The 16739-nt window shown below is 53.2% G+C and overlaps 1 protein-coding gene across 5 annotated transcripts in view; it reads left to right on the top strand.

Annotated features, from left to right (window-relative positions):
• PALLD (palladin, cytoskeletal associated protein) overlaps positions 1-16739 on the top strand; it is a 382410-nt gene that overhangs the window by 131094 nt on the left and 234577 nt on the right. The window contains exon 1 of one of the 5 annotated variants that reach the window (XM_043486539.1): positions 6559-6747. The exons of the other annotated variants lie outside the window; for them this stretch is intronic. The gene's annotated coding sequence lies outside the window, so the exon portion shown is untranslated. Of the gene's footprint in view, positions 1-6558; positions 6748-16739 lie in introns of those variants that run through there. 5 annotated transcript variants of the gene reach the window in all.

Here is a 16739-nt window from a genome sequence, read left to right as displayed (position 1 = left end):
TCTCCACCTTTGGCTGCAAATAATAAAATCAGTCTGATTTCAGTGTTGACCATCTGTTGATGTCCATGTGTAGAGTCTTCTCTTGTGTTGTTGGAAGGGGGTGTTTGCTATGCATTCTCTTGGCAAAACTCTATTAGCCTTTGCCCTGCCTCATTCTGTACTCCAAGGCCAAATTTGTTTGCTACTCCAGGTGTTTTCCTTGACTTCCTACTTTTGCATTCCAGTCCCCTATGATGAAATGAACATCTTTTTTGGGTATTTGTTCTAGAAGGTCTTGTAGGTCTTCATAGAACCTTTAAACTTCAGCTTCTTCAGGGTTACTGGTTGGGGCATAGACTTGGATTACCGTGATATTGAATGGTTTGCCTCAGAAACGAACAGAGATCATTCTGTTGTTTTTGAGACTGCATCCAGGTACTGCATTTCGGACTCTTTCGTTGACCATGATGGCTAGTCCACTTCTTCTAAGGGATTCCTGCCCACAGTAGTAGATATAATGGTCATCTGAGTTAAATTCACCCATTCCAGTCCATCTTAGTTCACTGATTCCTAAAATGTCAGTGTTCACTCTTGCCATCTCCTGTTTGACCACTTCCAATTTGCCTTGATTCATGGACCTAACATTCCAGGTTCCTATGCAATATTGCTTTTTACAGCATTGGACCTTGCTTCCATCACCAGTCATATCCACAACTGGGTATTGTTTTGCTTTGGCTCTGTCTCTTCATTCTTTCTGGAGTTATTTTTCCACTCTTCTCCAGGAGCATATTGGGCACCTACCGACCTGGGGAGTTCATCTTTCAGTGTCATACATTTTTGCCTTTTCATACTGCTCATGGGGTTCTCAAGGCAGGAATACTGAAGCGCTTTGCCCTTCCTTTCTCCAGTGGACCACATTTTGTCAGAACTCTCCACCATGACCAATTCATCTTGGGTGGTCCCACACGGCATGGTTCACAGTTTCATTGAGTTAGACAGGCCTGTGGTCCATGTGATCAGATTGGTTAGGTTTCTATGATTGTGGTTTTCAGTTTGTCTGCCCTCTGATGGATAGGGATAAGAGGCTTATGGAAGCTTCCTGATGGGAGAGACAGGTAGGTAGGTAGAAGATGACCATCACAGGTAGAAGTAGGTAGAAGATGACCATCACAGGTAGAAGTAGGTGGAAGATGACCATCACAGGTAGAAGTAGGTGGAAGATGACCATCACAGGTAGAAGTAGGTGGAAGATGACCATCGCAGGTAGAAGTAGGTGGAAGATGACTATCACAAAGTGTCTGTGGAACAAAGCACGGCCAACAGAAGTAAGATCGTACAAGTCGGGGGACTACCAGAGAAGCAATGGCAGCCCACTCCAGTGCTCCTGCCTGGAAAATCCCAGGGACGGGGGAGCCTGGTGGGCTGCCCTCTATGGGGTCGCACAGAGTCGGACACGACTGAAACGACTTGGCAGCAGCAGCAGCAGGGAAACTACATTAAACTGCAAATCTTCTGTGTATTGAAGGACACAGCCCACAGTGAAAAGCCAGATTATAAAATAGGAGCAAGTATTTGCGAACCATGTATCTGCTATAGGGCCAATATCCAGAATACATAAAGAATTCTTATATTCAACAGCAATGACAATAACATGATTTAAAATGGGAAAAGGACTTGAGACATTTCTCCAAAGATGATACTCAGTTAGCCAACTAGCTACTTGAATATCACAGAAAGGCAGTCAGAATCATCTTTTTTTTGTTTAATTTTTATTATGTTTAATATTTATTCTTGCTGACGTACAATGTTGTGTTACTTTATGCTGTAGAGCAAAGTGAATCAGTTGTGCATAGACATATACCCACTCTTTTTCAGACTCTTTTCCCATGTAAGTCATTACGGAATATTGAGCAGAGTCTCCTGTGCTATCCATAGGCTCTCATTAGTTACCTATCTTACATATAGTAGTGTGGATATGTCAACCGCAATCTCCCAATTTGTCACTCCCCCCCACGCTTCCCCTTTGGTCACTGTAAAGTTTGATTTCAAGATCTATGAGTATGCCTCTTTCCTTTTTCCTTTTTTTCTGTGTTTATTTATTGGCTGTGCTGTCTTAGTTGTGGCACACAGGGTCTTTGTTGAGGCAAGGGGAATCTTTAGCGTGAGAACTCTTAGTTGCGGCCTGTGCACTCTAGTCCCCTGATCAGGGATTGAACCTGGGCCCCCTGCATTGGGAGCATAGAGTCCCAGCCACTGGATGCCCGGGGAAGTCCCTATGAATCTGCCTGAGACGTCACTCTTCACCCATCTGACTGGTGGACACTCTGATGTTTGCCGAGGTGCTCTGCAGGCAAGGCCGCAGTGAACAGGCAGTGGTCAGCATTGCTGGTGGGAGTGTGGGCTGGCCAAGCCCTCTGAGGGGCAACAGGGCCGTGTCCACCAGAATTAGGAATGTACAGCCCAGTAATCGCACTTGCCATGATGAATCCCTTAGACACATGCTGCAGAGGGTAAAATGTCACGTGTGGAAGCTTGCAACACCATTTAATAGCCGAACACTGGAAGCAGCTCAGTGTCGACCATTCGGGTCCTCAGTGCCCTGAGATGTGACACGAGAGCGATCCGCGTCGCGCCTTCCTGCCTGAGACCCTGCGACAGCTGACTGTGGCCCCCTCATTTCCCTCCCCTCCTTTGACATTCCACCAGCTGCATGGCCTTTTCCCCCTACCTCAAACATGCAGGTCAGCCTCCCACGTCGAGGCCTCTGTACAAGCCGTTCCCTCAGCCTCCCCAGAGAATCCCAGAGCTCACCCCTCACCACTGTTAACTCTGCTTAAATGTCACCTTCTCCACAAGGCCACCTCTGATCACTGCATCTAAAATCTAAGTCCCCACCTGACATTTCCAATCTCCATTATCTTGCTCTATGTTTTCAATTACTTTTACTATATTCTAACACAACATATAACTTGTATGTTTATTGTCTGCTTTATGTGCCTCCCCCAAGATATAGATGCCATGAGGCAGAAATTGTCATCACTTTTGTTGACTTCCATAACCCTATGATATACAACAGTACTTGGGTGTATTTATTGTTGTTTAGTCACTAAGTTATGTCCAACTCTTTGTGATCCTATTGACTGTAGCCCGCCAGGCTCCTCTGTGCATATAATTCTTCAGGCAAGAATACTGGAGTGGGTAGCCATTTCATTCTCCAGGGGATCTTCCTGACCCAGGGTTCAAACCTGTTTCCTGCATTGCCAGGCAAATTCTTTACCACTGAGCTAACTGGGAAGCCCTATTTGGCATGTGAAAAGTGAAAGCGAAAGTTGCTTAGTCATGTCCGATGCCTTGCAACCCCATGGACGATATAGTCTATGGAATTCTCCAGGCTAGAATACTGGAATGGGTAGATTTTCCCTTCTCCAGGGGATCTTCCCAACCCCGGGATCGAACCCGGGTCTCCTGCATTGCAGGCGGATTCTTCACCAGCTGAGGTACCAGGGAAGCCTCAATTGGCATGTTGTTGTTGTTTAGTCACTAAGTCGTGTCTGACTCTTTGTCACCCCATGGACTGCAGCATACCATGTTGCCCTGTCCTTCACTATCTCCTGGAGCTTGCTCAAACCCATGTCCATTGAGTCAGTGATGCTATACAACCATCTCATCCTCTGTTACCCCCTTCTCCTCCTTCCCTCAATCTTTCCCAGCATCAGGGTCTTTTCAAATGAGTCAGCTCTTTGCATCAGGTGGCCAAACTATTGGAGCTTTAGCAACAGTCCTTCCAATGAATATTCAGGGTTTATTTCCTTTAGGGTTGACTGGTTTGATCTCCTTGCTGTCCAAGGCACTCTCAAGAGTCTTCTCCAGCACCACAATTTGAAAGCATCAATTCTTTGGTGTGGCATGTAGTAGGTGCCGAATAAATGTACGTTTCCAAATGAATGATTGATTGAGCATGTGATATAGAAAAGATCCAAAAGCATATTTAAGTGAAAGAGCAAATTAAAAGACAGTAATTGTTCTGCATATAATATTTTTAAGAAATAAAGAAAAAAGATTAGGAATTTATATTTGCAGGTATATGCATAATGAAACTTGGAAGTCTGTCGGAAAAAAATGAGTATCAGTGGTTACCTCCAGGGAAGGGTGTGGACTGGACAGAAGGGCCCCTGGTAGGAAGACTGTGGTGTCTGGACCTTTATTTAAATTACATGAATATTTCTTATTCAAAATATTTAATTATGCTTGCACACACACACACACACACACACACATGTACACGCGCGCGCGCGCGCAGACTGACATCAGAACCCCCAGGCAGGATGATCCTGTGATTCAGCTGTTCTGAGTAGGGCCTGCGGAATTTGCATTTTCAGCAAGCTCCCCCACCCATCCTGGAGACAGGTCCGCTGCAGAAAGCACTCTGAGAACACTCCCCGCTCCCTTGTTCCCTCTCCTGACCCAAGAAGCTCTACAGACGGTTTAGCTCTGGTGGCTCCTCTGGACACATCAAAGGAGGACAGGGGCACCAGGGCCCTTTGCAGCTAGGGGCCTCCAGGTGTGGACCCTCCACTTCAGCCACAGTTGAACACAGGACCCCCCAGAGGGCTGTCACAGGACCCCGCAGAGAGTTCTGCGTGGTGGCGGTCTCTGCACTTCTGGCTCCTGAACTGCACCCAGTTCAGCAGAGTGGCTGCCAGGGCCCCTGTGGTCTTGGTCCCCACTGACACACTAATCTCGACCCAGTTGGTCCTCCTGTTTGCCAGGGCAACGTGATCAGTGACGTGTCCCTCTTAATTCGCAGAGGAAAGGTCGTCCTAACAGCCCTTCCTGGCAGTGAGAACAGCAGTTAGGACCTGGCATGTCTACTAGTGATAGCCCTCCTCCCCAGCAAGGCCACGGCTTCACTTGATGCAAGTGAGGACACAAGTCTTTCTCTAGGTTATTCAGAGACTGGAGAAGCGAGTGCAGAGAAAACGTAACAGGACCTCATCACACACAAAAAGGGACTGAACCTGCCAGATGCTTCATGTCTGAGAAGAATCTTCACTTCTATTAATCTTACATTGGTTCCCAAAGAAAGGGGGACATTTAATAAGGGAGGATGCTGTTTCATGACCGCCACTTCCTTAGTGTAATAAAAATGCACTAGACTCTCAACATTTTACTTTCATTTCAAAAACTGTTTTTTTGCACTATCTCTGTGTTAGAACTTTCAAGATGATTCTATTTCTGGGACACACTTTCTGACATGGTTTCTAATCGAGTTCAAGTCTGTCATGCTTTTGACATGTTATACGATACATTAAAATTAATAGCTTCTTGGGTCTTATGAGTTTCTTCCTTAAATTTCCAAAGACAGCCCTGGCTTTCTCTCAGGCTGACCAGCCACAAGCAGGTCTGTTACTGCAAGGCAGGAGACAATTTTTGCAAATGTTTAAAAATGAGGCTGTATCTGCCAGCGTGCTAGAGTTGGTGAGTCTTAGGTCTTTAAGAAACGGTTGGTCCTGTCTGTGCTATTGTCTCCCCAGCAGGCCATCTGTGTGGGAGCTGAGTCACTGTGGCGTAAGACTGCAGAGAAAGACAGTAGGATCACCGGACATACACTTGTCTGGCAGCCTTGGGTCTGTTCCCTGGATGGGGTGGAAAGGCTTGATTAATGACAGACTTGTTCAACATGAAAAAGAACAAAGCCTGGATTTATTCTTGGCATTCTTCTTCCTAGGGGCTTGTGGGGGGGGGGGTGATGTAGTAATTAATTTATAGCTTTGCAGCAAGGCAACATCAGAGAAGCAGTTTAATTCACAAGAACAATGCAGATGGAGAGTGTAATCGAGGGTACTGGGCACAGAAGAGTCTAGAAGGAAGCTCAGGCAGAAGGTGAGTTCTTCTATAAATGATAGATTCACTACCAGTTACTACCTAGGTTCACTGCGCCCCAAGGTGTCCTGAGAGACACTTACCTTGACTAAAGGAACAGAGGTCTGTGGGAAATGCTTCTGAAACCCCGGCGGAGCTTGCTTATTACCTGCTACGGGCTGATCGCTCCCCTGCCGGAGGAGCAGGTCTTGCCAGGTGTGCAGAGGCTCAGAGCCCCTGAGGTTCGCTTGCCGTCCTCCCAGTTCCCCCAGCCCCCGCTCCCCACCCACCCACCCGCTGCGCTCGCCTCGCGTTATTTCTGACAGCTCAAGGCTGTGCTCCCTGGGACACCCCTCCTTGGAAGGCACCCTCTCCAGCTCCAAGACATATTCCCCTCCCTTCCCCAGCATCTCCCAGGACACACCTCCTTCCCCCGCACCAGACCCAGGCACAGCCCTCCTCCTCCCAGCAACCCCTCAGGACACACCCCTCCCCCTCCCCAGCACCCCCAATGACACACCTCCTCCCTCTCCCCTGCAAACCCGGGACACACCCCTCCCCAGCCCCAGGGTACACCCTCCCCATCCCCCAAGACACGCCCCTCCCCCTCCCCCTCCCCAGCCGCCGGCGGACACACCCCTCCCCCTCCACAGCCGCCCGAGGACACACCCCTCCGCTCCCCAACCCGGCCCCGACGCTCAGGCACCCTCTGCCGCAGGCCGACTAAACCGCGAAGTCTTCCCGCCGCCCTCGCGCCGGCTCCAGGCCGCCTGTTGCGCGCTCTCCGTGCCGGGCGCTCCGCCAACGAGACCGAATTCAGAGGCCGGCGCTGCGAGCCGGGCAGGACTGAGTCCTGAGAGGCCCGAGCGAGCTGTTTCTGGGCAGGAGGTGTCTGCGGCGCGACCGGTTAGTGCAGGCGGCGCGGGACGCGGGGTCACGCGGGGCCCGGCGGCGCGCGGAGTCCCGGCCGCCTTCCGGCAGGTCCGCGGGACCGGGGCTGCGCGTGCTCCCGCCTGTCCTTCTTCCTCCGTCGGCTCTGGGGGCGGGGAGGGCGTCCTGAGCCCTAGACTTCTTCGCGGTTAGGGCGGGATGGGGGAGGGGAGAGAGGCAAGAGGCTGAAGTCTCTCCAGCCCCCGTCCTTTTCCCTTAAAAAGTGACACTTTAACAAAAGTTCTTTCAAGCGTTTGTGCTCCTGGAGCGGCTTGCACCGGCTTGGTGTAGCCCGATGTCCCTGCAGTCTCTCCATCGCTGGTCCAAGGAGACGGAACCTCTCCCAGGAGAGCGGTCCCTGACAGCCTGGCTGCGGGTCCGGGGCTGAATGAACTTCAGCTGGAAACGCTTCGCCCGAGGGTCGGGGATGCCTCTCTCCGCTAGGAATCCGGGAGCTCTCTCACTGAACCCTCTTCAGTTGCCTCCAGATTGGTTGCTTGTTTTCTTGGGTGGCACCCGGTTGCAATCCTTTGTCTGGTGGAGTCCTCCTGTTCCCCTGGAAGGCCCTGGGATGGGGTCCGCGCCTTGGTTGGTGTGCGGTTGGCTGCGCTCTCAGGGAACAAGTGGCAGGCTGAGCACAATGGGAAGAATGCATTCCTGATGACTCGCCTACCCTAGGAAGACTAGCTAAAATCTGATGGTTTTTATGGAAAGCTTTGCTGTCACTGTTTCATAAGTACTCGGTATTGGTGAGTTCTTGAAACTAGCTAATCCAGTGGTAGCCAGCATAATTTTTATGGAGAGATTTCCCCCAAACTTCCTGTGCCATGAGCGTGAAGACCCTGACACCTGGGCTCACAGGGATGCTGAAGTCACTGCCCTCCTGATGGGCAGGTGGTCTGTGGGTGGTCGAGGGTGACCGTGGTGACGGTGATAGGCTGGGGGCGGGGGTGGGGAGGACTGCCTGAGGAGGGGCTGGAGCCTTCTGTTCCACCTTTGGTGAAGGAGGGAGTCGTCAGGGTACTGGAATGCTGTGAGACAGGCTGGTAGGTTACCCTGAGTCTCTTTCCACATGATGAAAAGACTTTTCTGGCCCTTCTCACTCCTCCAGGTGGAGCTCACTGGGTGCTTGTTTGTTTCTGCCCCCAGTAAACCTGCAAGAGATCTCATGACCCCAGCAATTTCTAAAGGCGGGTCCTGGCTCCTAACAAAGGCAAACAGGTTATTTTCATCAATTCTGGAGCCTTGCATTTTTCCCCGGCCATTATTTTAGAGGTTCCATGAAGATATTATGAACAGGCACTAATGCCCTCCCCTCACCTCCTCCTGAAATGGACAGTTATCCTTGGGTGTCTGATGAAGATTACTGCCAATGCAGTACAAGGCTATAAAATGGCATGTTTCTGAAAAGACTAGCCACTGGACATTAGTGCCACTAGCGACAATGTAATGTTTCACTGTTCCTTTAAGAATGAGGCCTGCTTTGATCAGCAGTGTTTTCATTTGTTGCTTGTTTCTGTGTTTGTGTGTGGTTTCACTGGGCCTGTATTCCCTTCTTGCTATTGATAACCGTTCACTTAGGTGGAATCACAGACTGGAATTAGCATCAGCCATGCTCCCTGGGGCTAAAATTAGAGAAGCCAAGGGAACTCTTCGGGCATATCCTTCTTGTCTCATAAAAGATTCTGCAGTCTCTCCAGAGACTCCCACTTTAGCACTTACTGTAAGATGCCGCTTAAATACTCTTTAAGATAGCATTTTTATTTGGACCATTTTTTCCCCTTGAGCTTTAATCATGCTTTACCAATACCTGTTGAACATTGTTCCTCTGAGGTGCCCAGAGGCACATCCAATACTTTTACCAGCCCTTCAAACACTGTATAGTTAACTCTTTGAACGCTTCCTTAAAAAACAATAAATAAATAAACGAGTGAAAGCTGCAGTGGCGCTTGCAGAATACAGCCCTGGTCCCCTGAGGTGAAGGCAGATGGCAGTCGCTGCGGCTTCGATTATGCCCAGGATGCGCTTGGTGTCTTGTCAATTAATCATGAATTGAATAATGGATGTCTCACATTATTGGGCTGCTCTTGATCTCCAGCTCTAAATTGAAGGATAGGTTGCTCCTGAGGTCTGGTTCGCTTGAAAACCCTTCCAGAGCCTACTGAGCGGCTCCACAGCTGGGGCCAATAAAGGCGTGACGCAGAGCACAGATGTGGAGAAGTGGTGATCCGCGCGGCTCCTCTGGCCCTCCGTGCCTGGCCGGGCTGCCGGGCACTCCCCACTCGCTGGTCGGCACCAGGGCCATGGGGCGGAGGAAACAGTGGCTTTCTGTGAATGTAATTAAACTTGCCTCTGCCAGCTGCCTGCGGTATTCGCGAATGTTTTCCTAAGCAAGGCCATTCCCTGCTTTATCTGCCCGCTGTGGTTTGCGGCCCGCGCAGCCCCTTCCTGGATGGTTGAGCTCTGATGTCATGTGTGCTCTCAGCCTCGCGGGTTTGGGGGCTCCCCCCGGCGCCCGGGAAGCGGCCTGTCCGCTGCAGAGCATTCCACTGCCGCGAGACCAAAGCCACCTCATGATTTGCGGCTGGCGTGACTTGGGGCTGCTTGGAGATGATTTAAAAGGAAGGTAATGGGCGCCTAAAGTGTAGGGTAAAGAAAAATGTATCCACATGGCTCCAGCTTGGACTTTTAACTTTTTTTTTCAACATGGAAATTGTTGACTGAGCTGGCTCACGGGATTTTCCCCATTTTTTGCTCTTTTATTGCTTAGAGCAAAAGAGCTATACTGTCTGTTTTTTGTAGGCCTGACCTCAGCATTATTCCTGAAACGTGACACAATTTTCATGCTTCAGAAAGCAGGGGACATAGGATTTCTCTGCGGGGCTCCTCACGGGCTGGACACCGTTGTCTGAGAAGAGGCTTGGCTCTCTCTGATGAGGAGGGAGGCGCCCCGTGTCAAGTGTGGGGGCCGTCACGGAGGAAAGGGGCAGGTCTAGGCAGCCCCTGGGGCCCCGTGGGCCGGTGGTCGTCGCGGTGGCAGGACGCACATTCCCTGGGGAGAGGGCGCCTCACCTCCTGATCCGCCGAGGGGCGTGGATGCCCTTTCCAGGCTCCAGCAGCCGTGGGGTGGGCGGTGTAGAGCCCTCGGAGGTCCATGCGTCATCCCCGGGGCCCGGCTGCCATCTCCTGCCTCTCCTCTGTGCCCGACCACAAACGGGCAAGTGAGCCAGCTCTTGTGGCTGAGCTAGTTCCCAACTCTGTCCAGTGTGAGCTTGGAGGAGCCAGTATCTGTTACTTAGCTTGGTGACTCACCCCCGACCTCTTCCAGTGTTCAGGGTACAGGCTGTGGCCCAACAGTCCTCTACAGACCAGCAAGAAGCGCCCGCAGCACCCAGCCTGGGCCGCAGCAGCGGGAGGGCTCCGGGGAAAGCGCGCCCCGGCCCGGGCAGCTCTGGGTCCAGGTCAGAGGGCCATGACCCCGAGGTGGTGGAAGGCTGCGCTTCCTCCAAGTTGGTCTGTTTGAATCTGCACCGAGGGGCTTAAAGGAATGCTTGTGGAGATCAAATTAGTGTGGTTTATGAGAAAAAACAACCAGAGCCCTGGCGAAGTGTCAAGAAGACGAGACTCACACGACAGTGTTCAGCCAGGGCCACCTTGAGCAAACCACTTCACAATGATGGAGCAATTCGTGACGTTGCCTCATGTCCTTCACGGTGTGCTGTCCTCGGACTGCCAGGACGAGGCGCGGAGGCAGCAGGAGCAGAGCGGCCTTGCCCTTTTCTCACTCCAGGGCACGCAGTGTGTGGCCGGTCCAGTCTGGTCAGACACAGAGCGCCTAGCTTCAAACCTTGTCCTCCTTCCACGGCTGCGAGTGGACTCCATGACTCTTAACCTCCATGGACTGCACTCTCCTTATTTGCAAAAATGAGACATTTGGCCTAGAATATAACAGTCCATTCCAGCTTCAATTCTAGGTCTGGTGAATCACTGGCTGGAAGGGACTCTAAGAAGTCATTTAGTCATATTGCTTGCTTCCAGGAGGACTCAGTCTAAACTATTTTGAAAAGAAAATATGCCCCCCCCCCACATCGCTTTATTATCATTATTATTTTTAACAGTCCCAGAGCCGGAGAGTGTGAGTGCGTTCTGGAGAGAAGGGAGATGAGGGACGACGGCCCAGGGTCGAGGCCCAGGGCTGTGTGTCCGGCCTCGGCCGACAGGAGAGTCCCATCCCGGGGGAGGAGGTGGAACAGGAGAGGCAAGTCCTGGACAGGTTCTGGGCCTGGGGGGCGTCTGGTGGGGAGAGTTCAGCAGGGGTCGTTGTGCCAAGAGGCAGAACGTGGCCCAGGAAAGACCTTCCAGTCCACTTGGGGCTGGGGAGAGCCGTGACCGTGACTTGGGGCCCGGGGCTCCGCTCAGAGACAGCACAGGCGTGCTCTTTGTCTGTGCGTGTGAGAGCTGGCCGCTCGCGCCCGCCCTCTGCGTGGGGCTGGGAGGACAGGCTCGTCCCTGGGACAGCGCCTGCCGGGCCCGCCCTGGGGAACCCAGCCTGTTCGCCTTCCCAGTACCAGGTGGGTTCTGGCGGGCTTCCATGGCTCAGGGTCGTTGGAGGAGTGACCAATTCAGTCTCCTGTTCCCAAATTACTCAGCTGACTCGGTTGTCACTTTAGAGGATGTGTACACCTCCCACTTTCTCCAGGTTTCTCTCCCGGGGACAGATGTTGGGAGGACAGGAGCAACTGCGGAGCCAGGAGCCTGAGTGATGGCGATCTCAGCTGCTCAGTTGAGGCTCAGCTGCCCTGTCCTCAGTGTCCCCGCCCTGAAGTGGGGAAGTAATAGCACCCCCTCCCAGGAAGTTCGGTGCTCCTGGGATCCGAGGGAGGAGCGGGGAGAACTGTCCACATCTGCGGAAGCAGCCCAGCATCAGGTCTTGTCCCTGAGCTGTGAGTCACGGAGGTTTCTTTTTTCTCTGCCTTAATTCCATTCGCAGGCCCACCTCAGAATGATGGTAGTTTTTCCGTCCTTGCTACGTGTCAGGCACATAATCATGTTTAATCCTTACGAAAATACCATGAAGTGGATCTGTTACCCCCATTTTATTACGTGGAAATGATGTTCTAATGAGGATAAGCATTTTGCCCAAGATCACGGGCTAATAAACAGCAGAAGGAAAACGGAAACCTGGGCAGCCCACCCAGGCCCCTGCGGAGACCCGGGGCCTTCCCTGCCGGGCCCATCCCCACCCTCGTGTTCCAGCAGTGGCCTGTCAGCTGCACCGGCTCCTCCCCTCCGCTGCTGCCTGACCACAGCCTCCTGCACCTCCGAGTCCCAGCTGGCTCCTTGGCCTCCCCGTGCTCCCTTCCACTTGGGTCTCCTCTCCCCTCCTCCCCCCACAGAACCCGAGGACCCCCTGCAGGGCTGTGCAGCTGGTCTCCAAGCCCAGATCAGGTCCCCGCGCCCACTGCACGAGTCCTGTTTTTGCTTCCTTGGAAGGAACATGTTAACATGTTATTGAACACAGACACCACGTTCCCCTTGGGCCCACAGAAGGTGACTTTTCACGCTGAGGAGGGAGGGCCTGGGAGGCCGTCTGGACCATGACCTTACTTTACAGATGTGGAAACGGGGGCCCAGAGAGGTTAACTGCTTGTCCCCAAGCCCGGCTCCGGGCTAGGGCTGATTCTAAAGCCACTTGGCACTATCTTTCTTCCAGTTTTCACTGTGGTTTGAGTTGATGTTTCATCATCTCTGCCTGCCCAGGTTGGGCTGGACCCTGGGCTGCTGTTGGGAAAGGGGTCTTTCCTTTGCCCTGCAAGCCTGACCACACTTGGGACACTCATCACAAACCCTGTTTTCTTTTCCTTAACGTATACCATCCTACTGAACCGGCCTCCTCCTCGGGGCGTGCAGAGCCACGGTCACTCTGGATTCTGCGTCTCACCCTGGCTCCTCCTCTGGGTTAAGTGACACCAGATCACTTTGCTTTTTCTCAGAGTCTTGCTCGCCAGCAGCTCCATGGTCTTTTTCTGTCTGTTGAGCTGTGTCCAGGGCCCCAGGCCTCTCGAGCCGTGAGAGGCATTGCAAAGGGTGTGGCAGCGATCCTGGCCTGACACTGCCTTCTTCCCCCTGGGCTTCGGGGGTATGGCCAACTCCCCCGGGCTGTGAGTGGCAGCTGGCCTCACTGTGTCGTCATGAGCCATCTCCTCGCTTGCAGGACGTGGCTGAGCCCGTAAGTGATGACGATCATCTCCTCCAGTGGTCGTCTGGAGCCTCCCTGTGGAGCTCCTCCTTCCTTTGCTCCTGACCACGTCTCCCATTCATCAGCTGCCCTGGGCCTCTGACCCTGCTCTTCTGCTTCTTAGCGCTTAACCCTAGCTACTGTCCCAAGGAGCTTAGCACATCAGATGTCCCTGGGATTCACCCGTGTGGGAGCCGACCCCTGAGACTACTGCCGCTCAAAGCCCTTCTCCCCCATGACTCCAGGATTTGAAAAGCATGGGTCCATCCCACAGCACAGGGCCTTCAAACTGACCACCAGCCAGAGTGGGAAGTGATGGCTGAAGTGAGAGTCCTTTGGAGGGCCTTCCAGGAGACCCACGGCCAAGGACCGTCCCCCTTAGGGACATCAGTTCAGAGATAGTGACCGAAACCCGGAGCTGTCTCAGCTACAGGGCTGGAAGCCTGCGAGATTGCACTTGGGCTCAGACATACAATAATCGCGAACCTTCGCACTGACAGATTGCACTCTGCTGTCCATCAGTTCAAGCACTGTCCTGTGAAGAAGTGCGTTGTCCCCACTTTGCAGATGAAGAGCTGAGTCTCATGAGGTCCAGTGATCCCCAGGGTCGCACGGCCGTGCTTGTAACCTAGCAAGTTTCCTGCCTTTAAATTCCTTGTGTTTGAACAGGCTTCAGTGGGCTTAAAGCTTTAGAATTCCTAAAAATCCCACGGTTGGGACATGGTGGGAGGGAGGGGTGTTGCTTGGCACAAACAGATTCCCAGGCTCTGAGTCCAAATGGTGTTGATTCCTGAAGCTCCAGGGGAGCTTTGGAATCTGTATTTCCCAAGCGCTCCTGAGGTGTTATCTCATCAGAAGAAACTGTCCCTTAAACTCCTTTCTAGACTTTTTTGGCCATGCCTCCCAGCTTTCGGGACTGTAGTTTCTGGCTCACCTATTCCCTGTGACAAAGCTGGCACACAGAAGCCAGCCATGGACGCCCTACACCCGGGACCTGGTTGCGGCTCGCAGACTGGCCATCCAGCCCTGGCGCACCCTGCATTCAGGCCCTGCACTTTCCTCACTGAACTCCTGCCTCAAGGACCCTGCCTCATTGCCCCGCTCGGCTCCTGGGGAGCCGGGACCCCAGGTTCTGTCCATCTCTGCAGCTCCTGATCAGAGAGCCCGCCTCCCGGAGCCTGTCCAGCCACAGACACACGGTGGGCCTGCACCTGGGTCAGCAGGGTCCTGTGATGACACTCCCCCCCACTGGTCCCTTTGGGGACCCCTCCAGTCCCGGGCACCCAAGCTGGACATCACTTACTGACCTCTCTGAGAGAAAGCCCAGCAGCTCCCTCAGAAAGAAACCTCCTGGGGTCTTGCCACTCAGAAAGCTCATGCCCTTGTTCTTTGAAAGCCTGGTGAGTCCAGTGGGCCAGCAGGTGACCAGGGAACAGTGTGGTCAGCATCCGCCGGGGCCACAGCTCGCCAGGCGCGGCACTGGCATCTCTCCACGACGTGTGTCTTGTGACCCTTCCCTGATCAGACATCAGACATCCATCTAACTGGTTGCCCAGGAGTTTGTTTCCCCATGTCTGGGCCCTTGGATCCTCTCTGCTCATGGCCCTGTTCCTGCCCCCTGGAAGTCACTGAAGGCTTGCGGTTCCCCAATCTGTGGGGTTCCTCCCTAGATCCTTTCATGTGTGCTTAATCACGGAGGAAGAGCAGCCCTGGAGGAAAAGGTTTCTGGGGTCAAAGCAGACTCACAGCGTGGCTGACAGTTTCCATGGGCCCATGGCCTCCCAGGCTCGGGGGAGGGGGTGCATGTTCCACTCACTGCCCCCTTCACGACAGGCTGGCTCTTTGCAGATTTCTTAAGAAACACGAAGATTGTGATAGTGAAACAGGAAGGACTGAGACACTTTCACAGTCAAGGGCACAATGCAAAGACAGTGTTCTCCCCCAATTGGTCCTGGCTGTTGTGTGAACCCCAGGAGGGAAATTTCCAAATAGAAGCTCCTGAGTGATTGTCAGGTGTGTACGTGTCCTTGTTGTGAGCAGAGGTGAGAGCCGATAAGGAGACAGCTCGGTGTTTGGGCCGCAGGGAGAGGGATGTTTGGACCTTGGTGGAGCTCCGTTTGGAGCCTTGGAATATTATCCAAACATGAGAGCCAAAGTTTTGCTGAAATAAGCAGTTCCCTTTTATGTTATGACTTGGCCAGCTATGAAGGAATACTTGTTAAAGGCTCTCACAGCATTATGGCAGAGTTCTCCTCCCTGTCCTTAATTAGGTCAAATTAAACTGAAAAGGAAACGCAGTCTGGTTTGCTAACCGCTGGGGACATACTGCTTTTGGGCAGAATTCATACCCAGATTGTCTGACTCGAGGATAGTTCACAGGAAACAAGTATTTTTTCTTTTGGTTGTGATATGTAAGCAACCAACAACTTGGAATCCAGAAACTGGCGTTTGTGGTGATAGTGGTGATGGCGGGGTGATGGCCGGAACGTCCGTGGTCAGGCTCTGGCTTTGTGCCTTGGCTCATTGCAGGCCGGGTCCGGTGTCCAACGCACTCATCCTGGTCAACATCACAGCATGAGGCTCTCCTGAGCCAGGCATCCAGGTCCCCAGCATCCTGCCAGGGCACTTTGAAACTCTGTCTGTTGAAAAAAACAAAATTCCCTTCCGTGAGCTAGCATGTTTAGGAAAGTAGACTGGTGAGGGGTGTCAGAGGCAGCCAGGTGACAGCTCAGGGAGGTGCCTATGTGTAGACGGGGGTGATCTCGTGGAAATTTGGGGGCCAAGCAGAGTTCCCACTGGGCGTCTCTGGAGGGTCTCCACTCTCGTGATCCAGTGTGCACTGAGTCTGTCGGCAGCCGCTGTCCATGCGTCGTCTCCCTTACTCTCCCGTGACTGAGGTGCCATCAGCACCCCATCTGGCCACCGAGGGACTAGAGCTCCAAACCTTCCGAGTCTCTGGAGGGAAGGACAGAGCCAGGCTCCTGCCCAGCAGAGCCCTCGCTGCTGGAGGCCAGTCTCCTTTCTGAACCACGTGGTGCCTTTGGAGAGGGTAGCAGTTACGTGAAGGCCGCTGTTGGCTCCTGGTGCTGGGCACGAGCTGGACAGGAGCTCTCTGGATGGTGGTGTCCTTTAGGCCTTGGCGGAGCACCGAGTCTGTCTTGGGGTTCAGATGGGGGGTCCTTGAATCCTCTCCGTGGACAGGCTTTTCTGGTGGGTCACCTGTCCTCTCCCACCACCCAGCGTGGCCTCTGGCCATGGGGTGGACCAAGGCTGTTGGTGGTGCAGGACAGGGCTTGGCAGTGTGAGTCCACATGGCACTCCGTGCTGGACACCCTTGCTCACGGTCACTCTCCATCACCCCCGGAGCGCTCCTTCTCTGCCACAGAGACAGTATTTCCTTCCGCCAGATAAGGAGTGTCACTCCCGGCGGTCTTGCTGGGGGGCTCCTGCAGAGGAGGGCTGTGGGGGGCCCTGATCACAAGCCCTTTGGTGCCAGAGGGGCCCTGCAGTCCACCTCCACGCAGGACTGCGACGGGTGTGTGCCCAGGCCATGGCACGCATGCCGGGAGCACAGAGTTGTCGCTCTAAGGTGGTGGCCACCTGTCCCTCCGTGGCCCGTTACCATCCACCCCAGAATGTTCTTCTCTCCAGAGAGCCCCTGCTGACTCCGCAAGGAGATCTGCTTAGACTGGTCTTCAGGCATCACTGGTGAAGTGAAAGCCACCACGGT

This window comes from Cervus canadensis, chromosome 14 (assembly GCF_019320065.1).
Source record: "Cervus canadensis isolate Bull #8, Minnesota chromosome 14, ASM1932006v1, whole genome shotgun sequence".
NCBI lineage: Eukaryota > Metazoa > Chordata > Mammalia > Artiodactyla > Cervidae > Cervus > Cervus canadensis.
The sequence above is the reverse complement of the archived record's forward strand: the minus strand, read 5'-3'. Positions and strand labels throughout refer to the sequence as shown.